At 40.2% G+C, this 23313-nt stretch overlaps 1 protein-coding gene across 1 annotated transcript in view; it reads left to right on the plus strand.

Moving 5' to 3' along the window:
• LOC140694821 (uncharacterized) overlaps positions 1 to 1415 on the plus strand; it is a 38484-nt gene extending 37069 nt beyond the window's left edge. Inside the window, exon 12 of the mRNA XM_072957874.1 lies at positions 1312 to 1415. The gene's annotated coding sequence lies outside the window, so the exon portion shown is untranslated. The remainder of the gene's footprint in view (positions 1 to 1311) is intronic.
• The last annotated feature ends 21898 nt before the right edge of the window (positions 1416 to 23313 follow it).

A 23313-nucleotide genomic window follows, 5' to 3' on the forward strand; every position in this document is an offset into this window, starting at 1 on the left:
CATATTTGAGTTTTAATGGACATAAGGCGGCATAGAGTCATACATTATTATGGATGAGAATCCATGATGATGTAACTTAGACAAGAATCTGGGTCTCCTGCCATCGTGTCCACGCAGGTGAAGAGGCAACTGGGTGGGGGATGGCAGGGAACCTTCTTGCTTGAGTTCCAGGTTCTTGTTAGTTTTCATTGCTCAGCTGCCTTTAGTTTATGTCCATGAGGCCTCTCATGGGAAGGTCACTATGTCCTGAGAGACTGAGTTACTAATCAGCAGAAAGCTCTGGACCCACTCATATTTTCCAGAGTTTTTCTGCTGACCTGCTGACACTTTATATAAATGAGACCTAACAAACTACTGGATATAAAATCCTTATTGTTATCATTTGCCCTCGAGTTCCATAGGAATGGGGTGCTGTCTCAGGCTGTCTAAGGCTAGATCTGAACAAAGATAGGGTGATAGGCTCCGCTGCTGGACCCTCCCCAGTCGAATGGGATTTCCACCTTAGTTTTTAGAATCAGGCAGATGAGTTCAAATCTTATCTTTACCAGTTATTAGCTTTGTGACCTTGGGGAAATAACTACTTTTTTGGTTCCAATTTTCTTTATCTGTAAATAAGTTCAGTATTTATTTTAGGGTTTTTGTTTTAGAATTGAATGTGCTAATTCCCTAATTTATTCCTAAAATACTGATCACATGGTTCTATGCTGGTGCCTTAGTAGTTGATTGCTAAGGGACTCAACAGTGAGAATGGGGGTGGAGCCCCCTGGATCATACAGCTTATATTCGAGGATATGCTTGTAAAAGACAAGATTGCAGTGGATTTTTAGTAAATGTCCATTCCTTTCCTAATCCCCATTGATTGTGTATATATCTTTATACTAATATATGAACAATTTTTTACAGTTTAAATCTCTTTGTAGTATTTAAAGAATGTAGCTATAACAAAAATACGTGAAATAAAATGACTTGACTTTTATTTTCCTTTCAATAAGCAAAACAAAATAAAATAGAAAAGAAAAGAAAAAGTATTGAAGGAGTAGAAATAATTTTATTTCCGTGGAATCAACTCCCTATGTTAGGTTTTTCCATTGTGTTGTTCAACATCATATAAAATTGACAGGTTGTGACTTCAGTGTTGATAGCTAGGTGAGTATAGTTTCTTTTTGTGGTTGTCTTTGATGAATTATTTGCACTAGATCATAAATGATGTGCATGTTACATATTGGAAATGAGGAAACATTGGAGACATACTACCTCCAATGCAGTCATTTTGTTACTGAGTCCAAACTCGTTCTGCTCGCCACATGACAGGCCAATAAACCGGGAGATGAGGTGTTGGAGCAAGGAATAGTGACTTCACTTGCAATGCTGGCAGACCCAGAAGACGGCAGACTGATGTCCTGGAGAACTATCTTCCCCAAGTAAGAATTCAGTCTCCTTTTATACTAAAAAGGGGCGGGGTTGTGGTTGGTTGTTGCATACTTCTTGCTTTATGAATTGTTTGTCCTTTGAATCCGCTGTTCTTGCAGCTGTCCATGTGGATCAAATCATGGTACCCCTGTAAAACCTCCAAAAAAACAAAGGCTATTGTCTATTATGCAACTTGCCATCTCTACAGAAGTGCAGATGAGCTAACATTTTTAAAGATCAGGGCCAGGAGAATAGGCTTTCCTGCAGATTTCAGGCTAAAGGCAACTTTCTTTTTCAAATGGTGCAGAGCTACCAAGTCTGAGCCTAGGAAACAGGGCACAGGTTTAAACTCAAAGGAACAGATTTAACATAGGGTAAAAACTGTTACATTTTATTACAATTCCGTTTCCAGCTTCATAGATAATATTAGTAAGAAATACGAGCAATTTTGTATTTTTGCTTCTTAATAACCGATAAGTGTACCAACTATATTTTGTGAGCAGGGATGCTGTGCAGGCATTGGGGTGACAGCAAACTCTTGTAGGGGGTGGCCGACCCTGCAACATCTCTGATGCCCTGTGAGTGTTGGTGAGGGTCCCCGTAGCCAGGGGCTCTCTTCAGGAACCAGCATATGGGCATTGACCTCTGGAGACCTCTTTTTCGGCTGCAGGAATTTTTTTCAGATATTGAGATTGAAAAATCACTCCAGCTGGGAATAATTAGGGAAAAAAACAAAAGGAAAAGGGTTTGGAGTAGAGTAGAAGAGTAGGACATAAGATCACGGAGCCTGAGTGCTTGGCAGCGGGGCCTCGGGAGAGAGGGGAGCAGAGGTGGGGAGGGGCCTGGCTCCAGAACCAGCTCCTGTAATTGCCCCCGCACGCAAGCCACATAGCTTTAAATTGGCCTGGGCCACCTCTCTGGGCTGGATATCACCCTGGGCAGAACCGTGGTATCTGTAAAGTAAAATGACTTCACAACTATTGCACAGAGCTGCAGGTGTAAGAGAGCCTAAGCCTGTCTCAGAGTGCAGGGGACAAGCGGAAAGGAATGGCAAAATTTCCACTGACAATTGAAATTTTGTTAAATAGCCTGCTACAGTTGTTTGCATCACTTGAATGAATGCAGGCATATTTCTGTGGGCATTTATAGGTTCACTGAACCCCACCAGCCCCTCTTGCCCCCATCGGAGATGGGCTTTCTCAAGCACAGTGCCCCTCCTGCTTGGGTGGAAAACGCTGCTGGTCCTTGCCTGGGGCCGGGCTGCTGCAGGGCACTGAATCCCCGAGGCACGGCCTGTGAGACACGACAGGAACATCTCTGCTCTTGACTGGGTGCCTCCGTTTCCCCTGCAGTGTAAAAATGCCAATGACTGAGTTAGAAGCATGCTTCCAAGCTGTCCATGTCCTTGGCATCCAGAAGCGGAGCCTGGAAGCTTTCGAATTTATCCAGAATGCGGTTTACATTCACCTTCAGCAGGTGAGTGTATGTCCTTACACAAGTGGAGGAATTACTGCAGTTTTCCTGGAACTTTCTCACTACAAGTCCATTTGATTTTTCTGTGCTAGGATTCAGTATGGCCTGCTAAAAACTCTGGAGTGAGATCTTGAAACCCTGATGAAGAGCATTATTTATTTCATTTCTCTATATGATACTCTCTTACTTTTAAAATTCAGAATTTTTGGTTGTTTCAAAAATTTTTGGGGGGGTTGGAGAATCATGTTTGCTCTTACCATCTTTGCAACCTGTTGCTTTGTGCCTCTCACCTGTCTTCTGTCACTTGTGAGGCGGTTCCTTTTGTGACCCTGTCCGGGTTGTTCATGTTATAAAACATAAAGCCTGTAAAAGTACAGTCCCTTTTCCTCCGAAGACATTCCACAAATACTCCTTTAACCTGGGTGTGGTTTTAAGAAGACAGAATCTTTAGAACATGTCCTTGCAGGTTGCTAGTGCAAAATCCCAAAATCAATAGTCTAGCTCAACATCTAAAATCTTTCTAATTTACCTTGGAATTGTATGGATAATTGAAGCAGTTTGCTAAGAACTCAGACCAGGTTTAGAATACAGGCTGGTGTAGCTCAGCAGGTCCTCCCAAGCTGATGCTCTGCCAGAGGGCGGGGCCGAGGGGAGAGGGCGGGGCCGAGGGGAGAGGGCGGGTCCTGCCCTCCCTGAGGTGACAATTTCATGGCAAAGACTTTCACCTGGTGAAGAACTTGGAGTTTCTTCTAAGAAGAGTGGGTCTGAAAAGAGTCCAAAAAGTGCGGGAGTGACAAAGTCCCATTTGTCTCAAGTAGGGGAGAGTGGCTGTGGGGCCACGTAGGAGACTCGTGAGTCCAGGTGGGCAGTGTTGGTGGCTTCCACTTGAGCGGTGGGACGGTCAGTGTTTAAAAGCGAACATATTGAAGGCATGTTTAGATGGTAAAAAGGAAAGGATGAAGGCTGTCTGTGAATGCAGGATGGAGTAAGGCCCAGGTTTCTGGGTGGATTAATGAGGTAAATGATGGTCCTTCTGTGCTCTGAGGAGGGAAAGTTGCAGAGGGAGTTCTGCGGAAATCTGATGAGTTCAGCTGTGGGTAAAGTGAAAGGTTGTTAGATGTGTGGTCTGGGAGCTCAGGTGAGAGCCAGTAGTGAGTAGGGGGAGGTGAGAGGGACTTTCAAATAATTTTGTATTGTGAACTTACAAATAAGTATGAGTAATGACACATTTAACACCTCTATATTCTGGATTTAAAGCCCAGTAACATTTTGCTATACTGACTGCAGAGGTTCTTAATATTTTTTAATAGAAATAAGTAGAAACAAAATAGTGGAGTTAGTGAGCATCTTAGAGTAGATGTGTGTCCTTGTATGTATTTTTATACCTCATCTGTTTATAACCATAATCTACAAAAAGTTATCTTGCTTAGCATAAGAGTTAAACACAGGGACGTGACACACATTGTTGGGGGTTGAAGCTGATCTTCTCGGGCAAATTATGGACCCTCTCTTTGCCTTAGTTGCATCGTCTGTGACTGCCCCAGGGCCCCTCATCACAGCTGATTTCCTAGAGTAGATGTTGGGAGGGAGGCTGCTGAAGGGAGTAAGAGGTGGCAACTGCTAGGGATATTGAAGAGAGACAAAAACAGATTAAAGCCGATAAACTGAGTACAAATACCCTCTAAATAGAAGGAATCCCGCAGTGTTTTGAGCCGCTTATCATAAGGGAAAGAAAATCACGTGGATCCAAAGCTCTTGAGCATATGAATATTGTGGGTGGGAGGGTGTCATTATAAAAGTGTTGAGAAAAGGCCTCTTTGTTTTCCTTGACATTACCAGTAAGGATGGGGAGCAGAAGCGAAACCCTCTGCTTCACAGTTGAAGGTGCTGTTTTGTGTGAAACTGACCAAAGTTTGGAAACCAGTCATCAGCGATGCTGGCAAATGAAGAGGCTTCTGGATTGGGTGGGGCACTTGCTGTGACTTCCAGGTGACCTGCTGGCTGGGGACTGTGTGGCGGGCAGTAGTTTTGCAGGGTAGCCCGGGCATAATCCCTGGCTCTGATGCTGCTGGTCTGATTAACAGACCTGGGCGCACACTGTCCTAATGGGGCAGCTCGGGATGTGGCCCTGCCGTGCTGAGAGCGAGAAGAGGGCTCCCCTGAGGAGGTGTCCCTGCGGAGAGTGGAAATGTACTCCTGCAGGGGAGGAAGAGCCTCTGAGCAGCGGGCCGGATGCACAGGCAAGACCAGCATGAGCACTGATGTTTCCGGGAGCCGGAAGTCATACAGTGGCCCAAACGGCCTTGTTCCTGAGAGACTGGAGGGAATAGATGCTGAAAAGGCAGGCTAGGGTCAGACCATGTGGTGGGTTATGAGTGACAGGAGAGGATTGTTCAGGCAGGCATGAGACAACCCTGTGGGCGTCCCAGCTGGGGCGTCACGCCGAAGGGAAGAGCAGAGTTATAGTCTTTGCCACTTATTAGCTGTGTGACTTTAAGCAATATCACCCCACCTCTCTCTAAATATATCTTCATCTGTAAAGTGACACAGTGACAAGGTCGTGTCATCAGAAGTATTAGCTTAGCTCTGATCCTCTTTGTCGACTCCTGTCAGTGCTTCCCTGCAAGGTTCTGCAATGGCTGCTTTTACTCTGAGACAGGAGGGCGTAGAGGGACACTGTAATACCCGAGGGCAGGAAGGGGTTGCTTTAAAAGCAGACATGTAACAGCCTGCAGCTGCAGACCTGCAGGCAGTTTGGTTGACGGTCCTTGAGAGGACTTTGGAGGCCTTAGCGTCGTCTTAAGTCTTGTTTCCCCTTGGGGACCGGATTTGCCTTTGGGGATTGATGTTGAAGATTTGAGCTTCTGCAAAGCTGTTTTCAGAGATGGGTATATACGTAAAATATCATATAAAATAAAATGATTTATTTAACGAGTGCGAATTTGTAGCTGTTAGGAACAGCTCTGTTGGCCTGGTCTCCACGGGGGACACCAAGTGTCAGCAGAGCGTGCAGGAGGGCAGGCAGCCTGCAGTGCTTCTGCGGGGTGTTCTCCCCAGCAGGGCGCTCTGCTGAGTTGAGTCTTCTACGAGTTTTGTTGCCAGAGGAGCAGACAGCAAATTAATGAGTTCTAGAGGGATTGTATAATGACAGGAAGAAATAGGAACCCGGAGATTTTCCGGACTAAAACACGCTTTGGTTCCTGATTCAGTGTGTTCCATTACAGAATTGATGAGTTGTGTCTATTCTGGAACGTCATTGAAATAAACGTTCAGCCTATATGTTAAGGGCTTTGTTTTATTTGGCTGGAGGACTCGAGCCGGGATGACAGCCTCTCAGATCACTCTGAGGGACTGCTCCCAAGAGGTAGGGGAGGAGCTAGGATATATAGAAGCTTACAACAAAGACCAGGTAATTGGAACAATAAAACATTGCTTGTTATCTAAAGAAAACCAGATATCTCAAGTTCAAGTATTTACTGCTTTTCTATGTATGGTGAGAAGCAAACATTTGGGTCATTGAATTCATTCCTTTGGCAATCCCCTGGCTATCTAGGGCCAGTATCCTGTCCTTTCTTACTCTGAGTCTGCTCAGAGGGCACCACTGTGAGTGGCTGAGAGGCCGGGCTGTAGGCATGTACTCGCTGGGGGTTGGCAGCAGCCGCTGATGACTCGGATTCAGCATTCTTTGTTTACTGTCATGGTTGCAGTATTTTCATGCACATTGTAGTATTTTCATTCACAGTGCTCCCACTTGGTCCTAAATTCGACCAATATTTTGAGAGAAATTTCATGACCAATTTTGTCCCACGGTGCTAGGATGGCTCATTCCTAGTTCAGGTGAAGAATCTTCTGAGTTGCCATTCAAGGTGTTATTTTTTTTTGTCAGGCCCTGTTGATACTAAACGTTCTCTGGATCACCTGTCTTACTAGTCTATTATGATACAGAAAGTGTTTACCCATCTTTGCTCATTCCCATACCTAGAATCACACTATTATATTTATTTTATTCAGGGTTATAAATTTTATCTGTTTCTTCAAGATGTTTAGCCATCATCAATCTTGTGGGCCTAGTTACACATTGGGAATTGTAACAGACAACAATTTTATAAAATAGACAGGATATAAGTAATACAGCTAGTAACGTTAATAAAGTCACGAGTAAGAATTTAATAGTCGAGAAGTTGTATTTTGGGGTTAAAATTTTGCTTGTGTTTCTGAGTTTGATCCTATGAGAAAGTTCATATTTATGGTCAGGGTCAGAGCAGGTATTAATTGGCCAGTTGAAATCTCCCACCTTGTAAGATCAACAGTGGCCTAAACAGAACTATAAATTCTTTTTAGAATAACGTTTCTGAGGGCTATCTAGTTAGAGCCTTGGAGTAGGGAAACCCACCAAGGTAACACAGAAGTACTAGACATAGGTAATTTATCATAAACTTAACAATTGGAGTAGTTCATAATCAAAGGTTGGAGAAATTATCAAAGTAATTGGTATACAGTCCTGGTCCGGTGTCTTGGGTCAGCTGTCTAGCTCAGATGTCATCTTCTTCTCATCCTGGTCTGGTAGCTTTTTCTCCATTTGGGCATTGTTTTCAGGGGAGCAGCACTCGATAGGCCAGTGCAGTGCAGGGGATGTTTCAGATAGGAAATGAATCGGAGACTCCGTTTCCTTCAGCTTTGGTGTGTATGGTCTGGTAAAGAGTACCTGAAAAAGGGTCCTTCCATTCAGGTTGGAGACAGTTCTTTAAGTCATGCCTGTTGCAGTATGTATAACCCCTGGCTGCAGGTCATGGGGCATTGGAACTTTACCCAAGGATAGATTTCTGAGCTTCAGAAACAAACCTAGAGTATCTTTTTCATAATTCAATTAAACCGTACAGTAATGTGACATAACAGCAAGGAATGATCTGGGAAGTGTCTTAGTAAATATGGACCTCAATTAACAAAACTAGAATTTAATATCCACTAAAATATAATTTATTTTCTCTCTTAAGTTACCCTCAGTTTTCTCAAATATAGCCAAATCAAGATTAATTTTTTACAACTTAAGTCTGATTATTTGATCATATAGGCTTTTTTAAATTGGCTGTGTTGGAAGTTTTAATACGGAGTCTCAGGGTAGAATGTTAAGGTTTGCTAAGGCCAAGAAAGCCACGTCAAGGCTTTTCATGGGTTTCTGCCTTACAGATTTAGGTAAATTCTTTTCTCTTTAAAATCCTTAAAATATCTTTATACTCCTATATCTGTTAGGAGATGATCTCCCTAATTTGTTTGATAGAGCCACTGGGGACCTAAGTGTTTTTAGTCTCTTGAGGGATCAGATAGAGAGAAAAGATAAGTGTTCCAAGTGTGATTACATAGGTATAATTTATCAAATTGCTGTGAACCATAACTAGCTTAAGGAGAAGAGATTCTTTACGTCTGGGAAACAGGTTAAAAGCCAGTAGTATTTCAAACAATATCAAAAATTATAACCATATTCAGCTGGTTAATCAGTCCCATGTAACTAATTCTTTTAATGAGAGTTTTCATTAGAACTTTAAAATTTCTTACCCAGTTTAGTTCAGTGCTGTAGTTTGAAATTTATTAGAAATCAGTAAATCTCCTTGAAGAGAAAGCATTTTGCAAAACCATCAGAAGAAAACAATTAACTGTCTATAAATGACAAAAATTTAAAAGCATGGTTAAACACCGTTACACTATAATCAATAAAGAAACCTGTTCACTATACCCATAATTATCACTGGTAACATTTCAGATATGCCAGAATTTTAGGGAGTCCATGTAATTTCTACAATACCTATATTAATAATATTTCTCATTCAATATAACCTTAGAAGTTTTATGATTCATTTGACAATTCCATGTTATTTAAAATACCAAATGAAACTTTATAGTTAAAAATCTCTCTTTGGGATGTTTCAGGGGCCTTCTGTAGCATCCCAAACTTAACTGGAGATTAAAAGAATTTTAATTAATTAAATTAATTTTTATTTAATTAATTAGAATTTTATATTTGGGGAGCTTTGTGAAAGATTTCAGAACACTTGATCAGATAAACATATAGATCACTGTAAAGTAGTACTAATTCATTAACAAGAAAATATGTCAAATGTAAAGGCAGAACAGATCAGCTAAGTGGTATAAGAAGTTTTACAATCTGTTACTGAAGGTGGATTAATATTTTAAGAAAATTTTTTCCTCTTAACAGAGAGAAAACCAAATCTAATCTTGTTCCAGCTAACTTCTAAGATTCATTTACGTTGCCCAATTTGTTTCTAAACTTAGCCAATTCTGACCATGTACAAAACTCTTCCCTCAGGGTTCCTTTTCCACAAGCCTTCCACAGCTTTCTATACTTATATTAGTGTGTCCCTTATTTTGTCTTCCATTCAGAGGTAACCAGCTTCAGGAGAAAGTCACTATTTTTCATTAACAAAGTATTATTCCATTCTTACATCTTCCTTTACGCATTTATATTACTTTCCTAGGATACTGAGATCATTCCCTTACTAATAGAGACTATTTCAGTGTGGCACCAACCATTTATTAATATTTCTATATACCTTTAGTTTCACTGTAAGAGGAAGTCAAATGTTAAGTAATTCGTATTTCAATGTTATTTTATCTGAAAATGGCATAGCTATTTAATAAAATCTTGTCATTTAACTTAATTTAGCACACCACTAGAATTTAAAGATACCAAACACTTAGAGATTATCTTAAACATACATTTTAAAAATATATTTTAAATATTTACCCAAAGCTCTCATCTCATTTGCATTTAATTTAATTAGAATTTTACCACAGCACATTACTTTTTTTTTTTTTTTTGACAAATCTGCAACAGATATAACAGGATCTTATTTGACTTTCATTAAACCTAGGTACAGTAAAGGTATTATACATAATATTGATGACTTTAAAGATGTCTATATTAATTAGAACATACTTAAACTAAACAATATCAAATATTATCTTAATATTGAATATTTTCCATTTCACATGACGCTGAAAGTCAATTTGTTCAGTTGTTATTTTAAAAATACTTAATGTTTAAGCTCTTATATTTTTACGTCAATTAAGCAGAGCTCTATGACTTTGAATTTTTTTTCTTTAGCAGTAGAAATATCTCACTTCTATAATGTGTACACAGGCTTATAATCAGAAAAAAGCTAGAGATCTCATAGCTTCACTTTAAAACTTACTTATAAGATAGGTATAATAATAGTTGGAGTAAGCTGAATTTGCTTGCTCAAATCACTAAGGCTTACTATTTATGAAACAGACAGTTAAAATTTCTTCACAAAGGCTGAAGGACCCTTCAGAGTTCTGAGTTCTAATATGCCAAAAATTTCTTGGCCTTAAGGATTATTTCGTTGAGCTAATTAGACTCAGTCCTAGGTCACTGTTTGTTGTATTTATATTTCTGATGTGCAAGACAAAGACACTGTCTTCCAGGTCCCCAGAGAACTGCTCTCTCACCCATGCCGTATTTTATCTCCTTAAATGGCATTTTTGTATCAGTGAGAAGAGCTGTAAACAAAGAATTCCATGTTTTAAAACATTAAGGCTTACTTAAATATGTCTTCCAAAACTTGCATAAGGCATTTAGTAAGATCTCTTTTCCTTGTGTTATAAGTTAAACCCAGGGTAAACCTGTATTTTTTTATTAGCCACTCAAATTAGTTTTTAGTTTTACATTATATTGGACGGCTTATGTAACTATATTGGTTTATTTTAATTTGTTCAATTAATATTTTCAGAGGGACAGATATGTGCCTAGCCTTATAATACCAAGAAGGGGAAGTGTTTTTCCTCTTAAACATACGTATCCCACAACATAAGCAAAAGTTTTGTATAAAGACCATTTAAATATACCAATTTCACAAACTTTTATCTCAATTTTATTAAATCTTATACCTTTAATTTTTATATTTATTAAGTTTAATCAATAATTCTTATTTCTAGAAGGAGTGCCAGAAACCTTTTTTTGTGTGTGTGTGCATTGTATATAATTTTATAGAAGTCTCTAGGATGCCCAAGTTTCAGCCAAAGAGCTTAGGCACTTCTCAGTTTTTAATTTCATTAATTGGTCTGTTATCCCAATTATTGATCAAGTATTTCAGTCTATATATACATATATTTCAAACTGTGGTAAGTAAAATGGGCTTGTTTGAACTTTAGTCTTGGGGGGGAGTAGGTGAACTCTTTGGCCCTTTTTTTTTTAACTTTACGTTGTGTAGTATCAAAACCCTGTATGTAAATCCAAAAATGTCCATTTTATGTATTTGATTCAAAATAACCATATAAAAATATTTATCCTTTTGGGATAAGCCACTTAATTTTTTTTTCGACATTTTTACAATCATTTTTCCAGTTATTCAACCTAATTAACATTAATAATTCTAAGTTTTTATTAGCATATCTAGAAACATTTATTAGAAAGGAAAAACACAAACGTAGCTTTTCAAACCAGCTTTATTTTTTTAACTAAGTTCTTAGGTTAACCATTAGATATATTTTTCTACATTTAAACTTGGTTTTAATACAAACCATAAAACAACTGTTTATAATGAGATCTCTTTAAACTTTCACCAATTAAAAAGTTTTCCAAATTAAAAAATCCATCATATGGCCGTCAATTTATATACAAATATAATATATATATAGTGATTTTAAACCAATAAGATGAAGAGGCCCTTCCACATGAGAGTCGGGGTGTTGCCTAAATAAAATTCAAAGGTTTACTCTCCAAAAGCTAAAAGCCTTTGTGGTCCAGGCTGATGCAACAAAGTTTAAGATGGCAAAATATCTGAAAATTGGTACTATCAAAGAATTGCTTAGAATCCCAATTTATTTGCGTGGCCACCATATGTACACAATACTTGAAACTTTTGTATGGTGGAGTCCAAGGTTTCCTTTAAAAAATAAACTAAACATACATATACATACATACACACACTTAAAACACCCAGAGAAAGATAAAACATTTACATTTCAAGGACACAGGAAGAGAAATCCAAGTTACCCCTAAAGGGGATTTTGTTTTTATAAGTTCAGAATGCCAAAATTGTTTTTATCAGGCCTGGTTAGTTATTTTCAGAGTGAGTTTTTTTTTTCTTATTCCCAATTAATGTTGTAAATTTTGTATGTACATAAACCTGGCTGGGGTAATAGTTGGAGACTGGCAATCTGTCATTTCTTTTTCTTTTCTTTTCTGTTCTTTATTTTTTTTTTGAAAGTTCTATTCCCCATTGTAAGGTCGGGTTCTCAGAATAAATTTGCTAGTAAGATTTCCCACAGGGACAACTCTGTGTCATGAAGTCTTTGTGTCTACCACTCCTGGAAGATTCTCTGTCACCCGAGAAAGCTGTTACCAGCCAGGAGGATGGTCCGAATTTTGGAGTTGAAAGTTTCCTCATAAGAGTTTTACTTTTATCCTGAAAAATTCAATGTAGGTAACCAAATTGAGGAAAATATTAGACCAGACTCTTACCTAACCACTCAGTCCTGAACCCAGTGTCTTTCAACTTGGACTCACTCAGGATGTCTCCACTGGGTGAGTATTTTCCTCATATGTTTCCACCAGCCCCACTTTGGACATATCCTCAAGGTGGATATTTCCTGTTACCTTTCAAACAGGCCCCACCCAATATGTCTCCACTGGGTGGGTAATTCACCTCAGGTTCTTTCAACTGGAGGGCCACGTACCTGGATACACCGCCAGATAAACTTAGGATCATCAACCAATATGTGAGATCTGAGAACCAAGAGACACTCACCCAAATTCATCTGGACTCCCCGAGGAGGTGGATGGGCACAAAGGGCCACTGCTGGTACCAAGGCTCCAGTTACTTGGAGAGTTCAGGTGGAGAGAAATCTGCTGTGGTGCTTCATGGTGTCCAAAACTGTTGACTGAAATACATGTGCAGCCTAAAAGTTAAGAGTTATGTTTCATTTGGCGGGAGGACTCGAGCCGGGATGACAGCCTGTCAGAACTCTCTGAGGGACTGCTCCCAAGAGGTTGAGGCAGAGCTAGGATATATAGGAGCTTTACAACAAAGACAAGGTTGTTGGAACAATAAAAGATTGCTTGTTATCTAAAGAAAGCCAGGTATCTCAAGTTCAAGAATTTAGTACTTTTGTATGTGTGAGAGGAAGCAAATATTTGGACTCACTGAATTCATTTTTTAGACAAGCACCTAGCTATCTCGGGCCAGTAGCCTGTCCTTTCTTATTCTGAGTCTGCTCAGACGACACCATTGTGAGTTGCTGTAGCAGCTGGGCTGCAGGCCTGTCCTAGCTGGGGGGTGGCGGCAGCCTTTAATGACTTGGTTTCAGTATTCTTTGTTTACTGTCATGGTTGCAGTATTCTCATTCACATTGTAGTATTTTCGTTCACAGACTGATTATGGATAATCTGCAACCTTGGAAAGCAACCGAGATGGAATTACTGCAGGTACCTTCTGCTTTAATAAGCCGTGTGCAAACATAAACAGGGAGGAAGCATACACTTGGATTTGGAGGTGTAGGAAAGGGATCCTGCACATTGCAGGAGAACGCAATGCAGAATTCCTTAAGTCCACCTTTCTTTACTGTAGTGGTTTCTGAGAACAGTTTATGGTAATTAACCAACATTGACAAACTGCACAAATTGCATTTAAGAGCTGGCCGGCTGAAACTTGTGTATTGGAGAGGTGGAATTCAAAGGCAAGTGGTCAGGTGGATTGGAGAGAGATGGAGCCAAGGCCTGGGCCCAGATTCCGGTTTAAATTGCCATTTCTTCACCATAGGGCCTTGGAATAGAATTCAAAATCTCTTAACCTGTTGGTGAATCTGTGAAATGGGCATAACATTCGTTTCACCCTGGGATTGTTGTAAGATCTAAAGAGTATTATAGCACACATGAAGCACTTAACCCACTGGCACTTAGCAGTGTTCACTGTGTGGGGCCGCCCTGCTTAGCATGTGTCAGAGCCGTAAAGGCAGCATTTGTCTGTTGAGGATGCACTTGTAGCCCCTTGGCTAGGTTATGAATTTGGTGATTTCCTATAATCCTTGTAATTCTATGTGCCATGGACAGTTATTTTCATGGACAGATGAGGAATCTCATGGTAAAAAGACTGTATAATTTGCCCAAAATCAGACCATAATTTTGGGTGCAGAGGCCTCGGTTCAGCATGGCCCCCTGGGCCTTCTGCCCTCTCTGTTCAGCACCAGAGCCAGATATGGAGTCGGCTGTTTCCCTGCCCAGAATATCCGGCAGGCCGCAAGACACATCTGGCCCTGTGCTGCTTGAGCAAAAACTCCGAAGGAGAGACAGTTACAAAAGGGATAAACATAAAAACAGACGACAGCAAATTGTGATCAGCTCTGAGAAGGAAAGGAACACGTCTCGCCGTGCAGAGCTGGGAGCTTTCCCGTCGAGGCTGCTCTGGGGTTGTTCATCTCAGCTAAACAATTTCTGCTGCTGCACCAAGGCAGGAAGGCAGGGCGCGTGTGGCCAGGTAGACAGGGCCTCGTTGATCGTACTCATTCCCCATTAAGCGGCAGCTTTCACGGGCACTTACCTAGTAAACAGATGTTGGCCATAATCATCACGCACTTTGCTTGGTAGTTTTCTGGGCCCCAGCATTGAGATGAGGTCATTGAAGCTGGGGAGTTTGCTGCATGCCCGTGATTACCTTGCAAATACCCCGACTGTTCTTTCAATCTAGACTGGTGTGGCTGTCATGTCCCAGCCCTGTGAATGGCATCGTGTAGCTTCTCCCAAGTGGCCCAAATGACTGACATTGATATGCTTAATTCGTTGGAAATAGTATGTGACAATAATAGAAAAAGGTAGTAAGAAATTGTTTGGAAAACTGGAAAAAACCTTTTCTTCCCCAGCTGGGGGAGCGTAACCCATATCACTCACCCTACTCACTGCCTGTCACCTCCTCCCTGCCGACTCCGTGTTCATAAGCCACACTGAGCCTTGGGAGAACATTTTGCCTCATGACACTTTTGACTAGGACCTGCAACTTCTTTGTCCCTAGTTAACTCTCTCTTCAAAGCCATTCATCTTTTTGCAGGCTCCTCCACTCAGATGTAAGAATAGCCTCTTTAAACTTCTTGATGCAGCTCCTTAATGAAGATCTTGTGATGGAAACCTAGCCAAAACTGGGATGTATGCATATAGTGACTGCAACCTCAGCACTTTGTTAGTTCAGAATCAGAGGGGTGAGTGACTCAGGAAATGCTTTTTTAAGGTAACAAGGGGAAAGTGAAAGGACGCAGGCTGTGTGAGAAAGAAACATCTCAATCACAGCCAGTAAGGCACCTGTGTTCAGGATGGGGTGTGGCGAGTGCAGAGTTCTCACAAAAAATAGTGGTGTGATGGGAGCGAGGACAGTTGGGTACTTTATTGGGGAGGAAAAAAAGTGGGCTGAACATTTCCTTGTTGAACAAGAGGATTGTGACATGATGTGCTTGTATTTTGGAGAGAAGGGTTTTGTGGGGACAAGCCTAGGAGTACGCTGTATGTCTGGGGAGTCAGCACAACAGAGAAACACAGAGAACCGGGCAGACCCCAAGACCCATGCTGGGGGAGAGACTGCCCACCAATTGGAGCCCTGGAGGCTGCTTCTGTCCCTTAGCTGTGGCCTCAGACCTCCCTTCACAGCCCAGTCCTGTTGATACAAGAATAAAAAACGTTGGGCATGAGAAGGGCTGTGTCCCAGGCTTTCATTGAGCCCCTGGGATGTGCCCCACCAGATTTTGTTCCTTAACTTCATGCAGTAAAGAATTCAAGAGCAAGCCAGTGTTGAGTAAAGGTAGATTTATTCAGAGAGATACATTGAAATGCAAGAGAAACGTCACGAGGTGTGGGGGTTTGATGCTCATATTAGAAGTAGGTACACACTCCACAGATTGAGGGCCTTCCCCAAAGAGGGAGAGAGAGTGGTGACCGCGAGGTGGCACTGTGTTGCTTGTTTTCTTGGGCTTGGTGGTTTCATATGCTAATAAGTAGAAGGACCAGCCTTAGGGTAAGGCGCTGGGATTCCCAGGGAGTTGGCCATTTCCCACCCTTTGACCTTTTGTGGCTATCATTGGGACTGCCATGTTGCCTGGGGCATGTTATTGACCAAGTTACTAATACAATGGATGTTTACTGAAGCTCAAGATCTGCTAGAAGTTAAATCTCTTCATCCTGAGCCTCAAGGCCTATTGGGGGTTGAATCCTTTAACATTTTGATGTTAATTGCTGTGGCCTTCCTTGAATGGCTGTGCTCTTCCCCCTTCCATCCTGTCTCACTGTGATGACACAGAGACAGCAAAGGTCTGGCCCTACCTGTGCTCTTGCATTTAACTGCGGGAGGTGTGAAGTGGGCTTATGATGACCCTGAATGGTGAGAAAAATGTTTCAGATTTTCCTACGTGAGACATGGGGACCTGACAGCAACCTCCGCAGATTTATCTCACGGGCATTATCGCTTGTGTTGTTATAGAAACAACAGGCAAGCCAAGAAACAAGTATAACTCACAGGGTTGTAGTACTGAGATTTATTATGCTGACACGCTCAGAGGGGCTTCTTTTCCAAAGCTCTGAGCACCTCCAAGACGTGCACATGAGGTTTTATAGGGTTAATTACAAGTATGGGGCTATTAGCCAATAAGGCCCAAACAACAAAAAGCAAGGAATCAGTACACTGAAGCTTATCAATTTGGAACAGATCCCGTTACTGACAATTGTTGTCCTTGGATTTACGTGTTAGCTTATTAGCCCATTAAACTGACACTAAACTTCAGGTTTACCAAGTAGCTCAGCAAAACTTAGATCAGTAAACCGACATTATCACACTTAGATTTGTGACTTAGCTTGTTAGCCCAGCTGGGGTTTTCCTTCACAGTGTCACTTATCTTTTTTATTTTTCTTTTTATCTGTTTTTAAGTATTTAACCCAAATTTAATATCAGGGTTTTTTGTGAAAGAAATTTCTCTTTTTCTTTTCTTTGGGGTTCTTTTGGTGGGAAGGTAATTAGATGTATTTATCTGTTAGTGGAGGCCCTGGGGCTTGAACCCAGGACCCCGTGCACGCTAAGCACATGCTCTACCACCCGCCCCTTCATCATATTCTTTTTGCTTTAGCTGCCAAGAATCTTACAGCTGAATTTGTAGTCGGCCTTTAACACTTGCCCTGACTTCATGGAATCCATTTTTATGAGTTTATCTCCCCCTGGTTTCATTTAAGTATTGAATCTCCATTTTCTCTTCACTCTCCGTTTTGCCTTTTTGTTGTTATGGTTGTTAAGCTGTGTTTAAAAAAATTGTTTAAATTCTCTTTTAGCAAGAGGCTGAATGTAAATATGGAAACAAACAGCACAATTAAATGCTTTTATATATTCTAAGCTGTTTAGTATTTACTTAAAAACCGATTTGAATATTAAAGTGATAACATTTTAAAAATATTTTTTAATTTTTTATAGAGATATAGCTGATTTAAAATATGATATTAGTTTCAGGTGTACAATAGATGCTCCATTTATAGTTACTGTAAAACATTGTCTGTATTCCCTGTGTTGTAAGATACATCCCTCTAGCGTGTTTACATTACATGTTGCAGTTTGTATAAGAAAGTTGGGTAACGCAGAGTCTGGAACGTGGCTGTGTATGACTCAGGTTCACGCTCACCCTGCATGGCAGAGCTCAGGCCTTCACTCCTTTCTGCAGGGGAGCGAGTGGAGGCAGCTCTCATCAGCGCTGGCACCACCCTCTGAGTGGCAGTGACAGCAGTGACTGTGTGTGGATGTGCAAATTGTTTTTCCAAGAGCTTTATATGCGTTTCTGCATTTAATAATCAAAGCCCTCCTGTGAGGAAGCGTTTTAAGTTTTTAATGCATAATACATTTTATTTTGATATTGATAGATTTCAAACCTCTGGAAAATTTACAGGAGTAGTACAATAAACGCTTAGATACAGTTCACCTTAAAGGGCACTATTTGGCTTTCTGTGTCTGGCTTATTTTAGCATAAAATTTCAAGGTTCTTCCATATTGTAGCCTGAATCAGTACTTTATTCTTTTTGTTTGATAATATCCTTTTCCATTTTTTTTGGTTTTAGTCTATTTAAAAATATTTTCATTGAAGTCTAGTCAGTTTATAATGTTGTGTCAGTTTCTTGTCTACAGCACAAGACTTCAGTTAAAAAGGAACATACCGGCATTCATTTTCATACTGTTTTTAAACATAAGTTACTATAAGATATTAAATATATTCTCCTGTGCTATACAGTATAAACTTGCTGTTTATTCTTTACATACTCAGTAACTGCAAATCTTGAACTCCCAATTTATTCCTTCCCACACCCTCCCCCCTCTGGTAACCACAGTTTGGTTCCTGTGACTCTGTCTGTTTCTGTTCTGTAGAGAAATTTATCTTTTTGTTTCTTTCTTTTTTTTTTTTTTTGATTCCACATGTCAGCAATCTCATGTGGTATTTTCCTTTCTCTTTCTGGCTTACTTCACTTAGAATGACATTCTCCAGGTCCATTGATGTTGCTGCAAATGGCATTATTTTATTATTATTTTATGGCTGAATAGTAGTCTATTGGACAAATATGCTACAACCTCTTTATCCAGCCATCTGTCAGTGGACATTTCGGTTGTTTCCATGTCTTGCTATTGTAAATAGTGCTGCTGTGAACATTGGGGTGTAGGTGTCTTTTTTAATTAGGGTTCCTTCTGGATATATGCCCAGGAGTGGGATTGCTGGGTCATCTGGGAGGTCAAGGTTTGTCTTTGATGAACCTCTATAATTTTTCCACAATGGCTCCACCAAACTGCATTCCCACCACAGTGTAGGAGGGTTCCCAATTCTCCGCAGCCTCTCCAGTATTTATTGTCTGTGAACTTCTGAATGATGGCTATTCTGACTGGTGAGAGGTGATATTTGATTGCAGTTTTGATTTGCATTTCTCTGATAATGATATTGAACATTTTTTCATGTGCCTACTGGCCATTTGTGCGTCTTCATTTTAGAAATGTTTCTTTAGGACTTCTGCCAATTTTTGAATTGAATTGTTTGTTTTTCTTTCTTATTAAGTGTAAAAGCTGTTTACATATTCTGGGAATTAAGCCCCTAGCAGTTTCATTTATTGCAAATATTTTCTCCCATTCCATAGGTTGGTTGTCTTTTTGTTTTGCTTACTGTTTCCATAGCTGTGCAAATGTTTGTAAGTTTAATTAGAGCCCTCTTGTATATTTTTGGTTGTTTTTCTATTGCTTGAGTAGACTGCTCTAGGAAAACATTGCTGAGATGTATGTCACATGTTTTGCCTATGGTTGCTTCTAAGAGGTTTATAGTGTCTTGTCTACATGTTTAATTCTTTAACACATTTTGAATTCATTTTTGTGTATGCTGTGAGGGAGTAGTCTAACTTCATTGATTTACATGCAGCTGTGCAGTTTTCCCTGCACCATTTGCTGAAGAGGCTGTCTTTACTCCATTGTATGTTCTCACCTCCTTTGTCAAAGTTTCAATGACCAAAAGTTTGTGGGCCTATTCTTGGTAAATGTGTTTATCCGTTCATTGATGGATGGATATTGTTAGTAACTTTTGGCTACTCTGAATGATACTGCTATGAATATTGATGTGAAATTTTTATGAGAATATGTTTTCATTCTGTTGGCTGTACAGTTGGCCCTCCATATCTGTAGTTTCCACTACATGGATCCAGATGGCTGATTGTAAAGGGACTCGAACATCCTTGGATTATGGTATCCAGGGTGTGGGGTTCCTGAAACCAACCCCCCAAGGGTATTGAGGGATGACTCTACATATAGGAGTGGAATTGCTGAGCCATATAACTCTAAGCTTTTGAGGAAATACCAGACTTCTCCAAAGAAGTTGCACAATTGTCCCTTTCCCCTGGCCGCATATGAGGTTTCTCTGCCTCCTGAATGACATTTGTTATTGTCCATGATTTGGTAATAACCATCCTAGTGGATGTAAAATGAGATCTCATTTTGATTTTGATTTGTCTAGTGATGTTGAGCATCTTTTAATATGCTTATTGGCCATTTGTATATGTATCTAAATTTGTGGTAAATTTAAAAATTGGGTCTGTTTTATTGTATTGTTCAGTTGTAAGAATTCGTTATATATCCTGGATGCTACTCTCTTATTAGATAAATGTTTTGCAAAATTGTTCTTCTATTCTGCACATTGTCTTTCACTTTATTTTTTTTAAACATTAAAACAATTTCTTTACAGGGGAGGTAGTTAGATGTAATGATTTATTTTATTTTTCTTGCTAAGCACGCACTCTCTGACTTGAGATACCCATTTCCCCTGTCATTTGACTTCCTTGATGATGTCTTTTGTAAGAAAAGGGTTTTAATTTTGATGAAGTCCAGTTTATCTGCTTTTTTCTTCTATCACTTGTGCTCTTGGTATTGTATCCAGGAAACCAAAGCCTATCCTAGGACCACAAAGATTTATACTGTGTCTTCTTTTAGAAAGTTTATAGGTTTAATTTTTACATTTCTGTCTGTGATCTACTTTGTTTTAATTTTTATTTGTTATATAAAATATGGGTGTTCAGATTCCAGATTGATTCTTTTGCCTGCAGATACCCAGCTGTCCCTGCACAATTTGTTGAATAGACTATTCTTTCAATGGGGTGTTTTTGGCCCCGTAGTGGAAAACTCTCTGTAAATGTAAGTTTTTCCCCGTGGGTTTTTATTGTGTCTCATAGATTTATTTATCCAAACTTATGCCAGCATCATACTGACTTATTACTATAGCATTTTAGTACCTTTTAAAGTGAGTCCTCCAACTTTACTCTTCTTTTGCAAGGTTGTTTTTGCTGTCCTGGGCCCCTTGCACGTCCATGTGAATTTTGGGATCAGTTTTTCAATTTTGCATAGAAGTCAGCTGGAATTTTGATAGGGATTCCACTGAATATATAGTTCACTTTGAGGATTCTTAACATTTTTAATAATATTGTCAATCATTCCATGAAAATGGGATGTCTTCCATATATGTAGATCTTTTAAAATTTATTCTGGTGATACTTCAAAAAGTTCAATGTACAAATCTTGTAAATTTTTGTTAAATGTATCTCTCACTTTATTTTTAATGCTGTTGTAAATGGAAAGGCTGAATTTCTTATGGGTGGGACTATGTATCAATCTTCTTATTTGTAGAATTCCTTCACAACAAATACCCTTGGTATATATTTACTACATAAATCTATCCACAACTATTCCCCGCCCCGTGTTATAAGAAACCAAGACCCAAGGTAAGCTACTTGAAAACACCTATGTGGAAGTGAGAAATGAGACCCTTGGGTGGGTCTTTGTGCAGATGATACTGAGAGCTTATTCTGAATGGCTTCTTCTTAATTACTTTTAAACAACCCTTTCAGTGTATTTAGTCAGATACATTAAGATTATGCCCTTTTGATGTGCGGAGTAGCTAAGACTATAATTTTCAAATAAATTCTAGTGAGAGTGTTGTACTTGAAACCTAATTTGCATCAATCTTTGAAGATTTATGTTTCAGGAGCTTTGACTAAAGAACAACTGTCTTTATTCTATAATGAGAACTAAATGCTCAAGCAACATGTAAGAGTTTGAGCAAACTGCCCCCGCCCCGTAGTGCTGGGTGGCTGCAGCTGTAACTGGAGTCAGCACTTACCTCTCCCAGTATGCTTGTGCTGATCTGCTCAAAGTGGTTCGTCCAACAGTTTGTCAGTAGTCTGTTGGACAAAGTCATAAAACATTGATTGAAGGTTGCTAGAATGCAATATATTCTTATTAATATTAAGTAAGCACATATTGAATGCTTACTGTATGATGGAATTGACCCTCAGCCTACCATGAATATTATTTCTCTTGAAACCTCACATATTTCCTTGTTATTCTCACTTTACAGATAAGGAGACTGAGAATTAGGTCTTCTCTCTTTTGGGAGGAGCTCATTATTAATGATGGGCAGTTGTAAGGAAAAAGATAATGATTCATTATGAGAAAACATTTTTGTGAGAGTCAGCAATGAAGAAGATGAACACTGAAGAAGGTGATCATTGTTCGAGTGAGACAAGCCCTGGGTTGTGCGGAGTCAGCATCCCTGTCCTAGACACGGCACGTGTAGAGCTGCGTGGTGGGTGAGGCGGCGCGGCCGTGCAGGGAAAGCGGATGCTGGGGCCTTAGGCTGTGCTCAGGCCTGGTTGGGCTTTCTCCTAAGGGGAGTGAACCATCATTGACAGATTTTAAGTAGGAGAGTGGGGTGCTCTCATAGTTCATATTTGTCTTCTAGAATGTTTGGAAACATTTAGAAGGCTTGGCAGGAGATGATGTGATGAGTCAGAGTAGGGTGGCTGCGAGGTGTAGCAGTGTCCAATTTTCAAGTGGTTTTCAGGCCCAGGCTTGTGGCTTAGTAGCCGTGTCAGTTTGAATGACGCACGCAAGGAAGTGAAACAATTTATCTAATCAATTGAAGCAGTGATGTACCCAATTCCCAGGACTATTGTGGAGATCCAGTGAGATACACTGTGCAGTGTGCAGTGTGGTCTCCAGCAGAGAGTCAGTGCTGAGTGAGTGCCAGTGAGTATCTGGTAGGTCAGTTGAGGGTAGTGGGACTCGGAGTCTGAGGATATCTGGTCCCTGAAGGAGGGGTCCATTCACATCTGTGAGTGATGGGCCTGAGTTGGGAGACGCAGGGAGACCTTACCCCCCGACCAGGGGCCCTGGTAAGGACGGCTATGGGAGGAACACCGTGAAGTCAACTCTTTGCATGTGGAGTTGGAGCTGCCTTTGAGACAACTAACTGCAGTGTCACGAGCTTAAAGAGGAGATCTGGGCCCAGGTTGTGCATTTTCCTAAAATCTCAACTCCTAAGGACGCTGAAGTATTGATCACTGAACGTGAAGTCATACTTTAAAGGACAAACGAATAGTAGTATTATCCCTGTCATCAAAGCTCACGTCTATTTATTCATCACTCACTTTGCTAATTGTGTACTTACAGAGCTCACTTCACCGTCCTCCCGTGGGCTCAGGCTCCACAGAAAAGAGCTGGTGAGACTCCCTCTTTTCTAGAATAAGACACATTTAGCTTGTAGCCTTCTGTACCTCGCCAGACTTAGGATATTAGTTTGTTGGTTTAATTGTATTTTCTGTTGGCCATGTCCTGACAGGAGAGAAATTTTACCTCATGGTCATGTTTCAATTAGCTGTTACTGAGAATTGCTGATCTGATACATAGTGTATGTATTACATTAACTTTGTAGAGTAGTTATCATTTTTCTGTCTTTGCCCTTTAATTTTGTTTGCCCCTTCAGTGTTCTATTCTTTTTGGGGCCTTATTTTTTTAAATTAAAAAATGTCTGTTAGCAGTTAAGAAAAAAATAGGAAAGAAAAAATGCACATGAGAACTAAATTTA

The sequence above is a fragment of the Vicugna pacos genome, unplaced genomic scaffold (assembly GCF_048564905.1).
Source record: "Vicugna pacos unplaced genomic scaffold, VicPac4 scaffold_104, whole genome shotgun sequence".
Lineage (NCBI taxonomy): Eukaryota > Metazoa > Chordata > Mammalia > Artiodactyla > Camelidae > Vicugna > Vicugna pacos.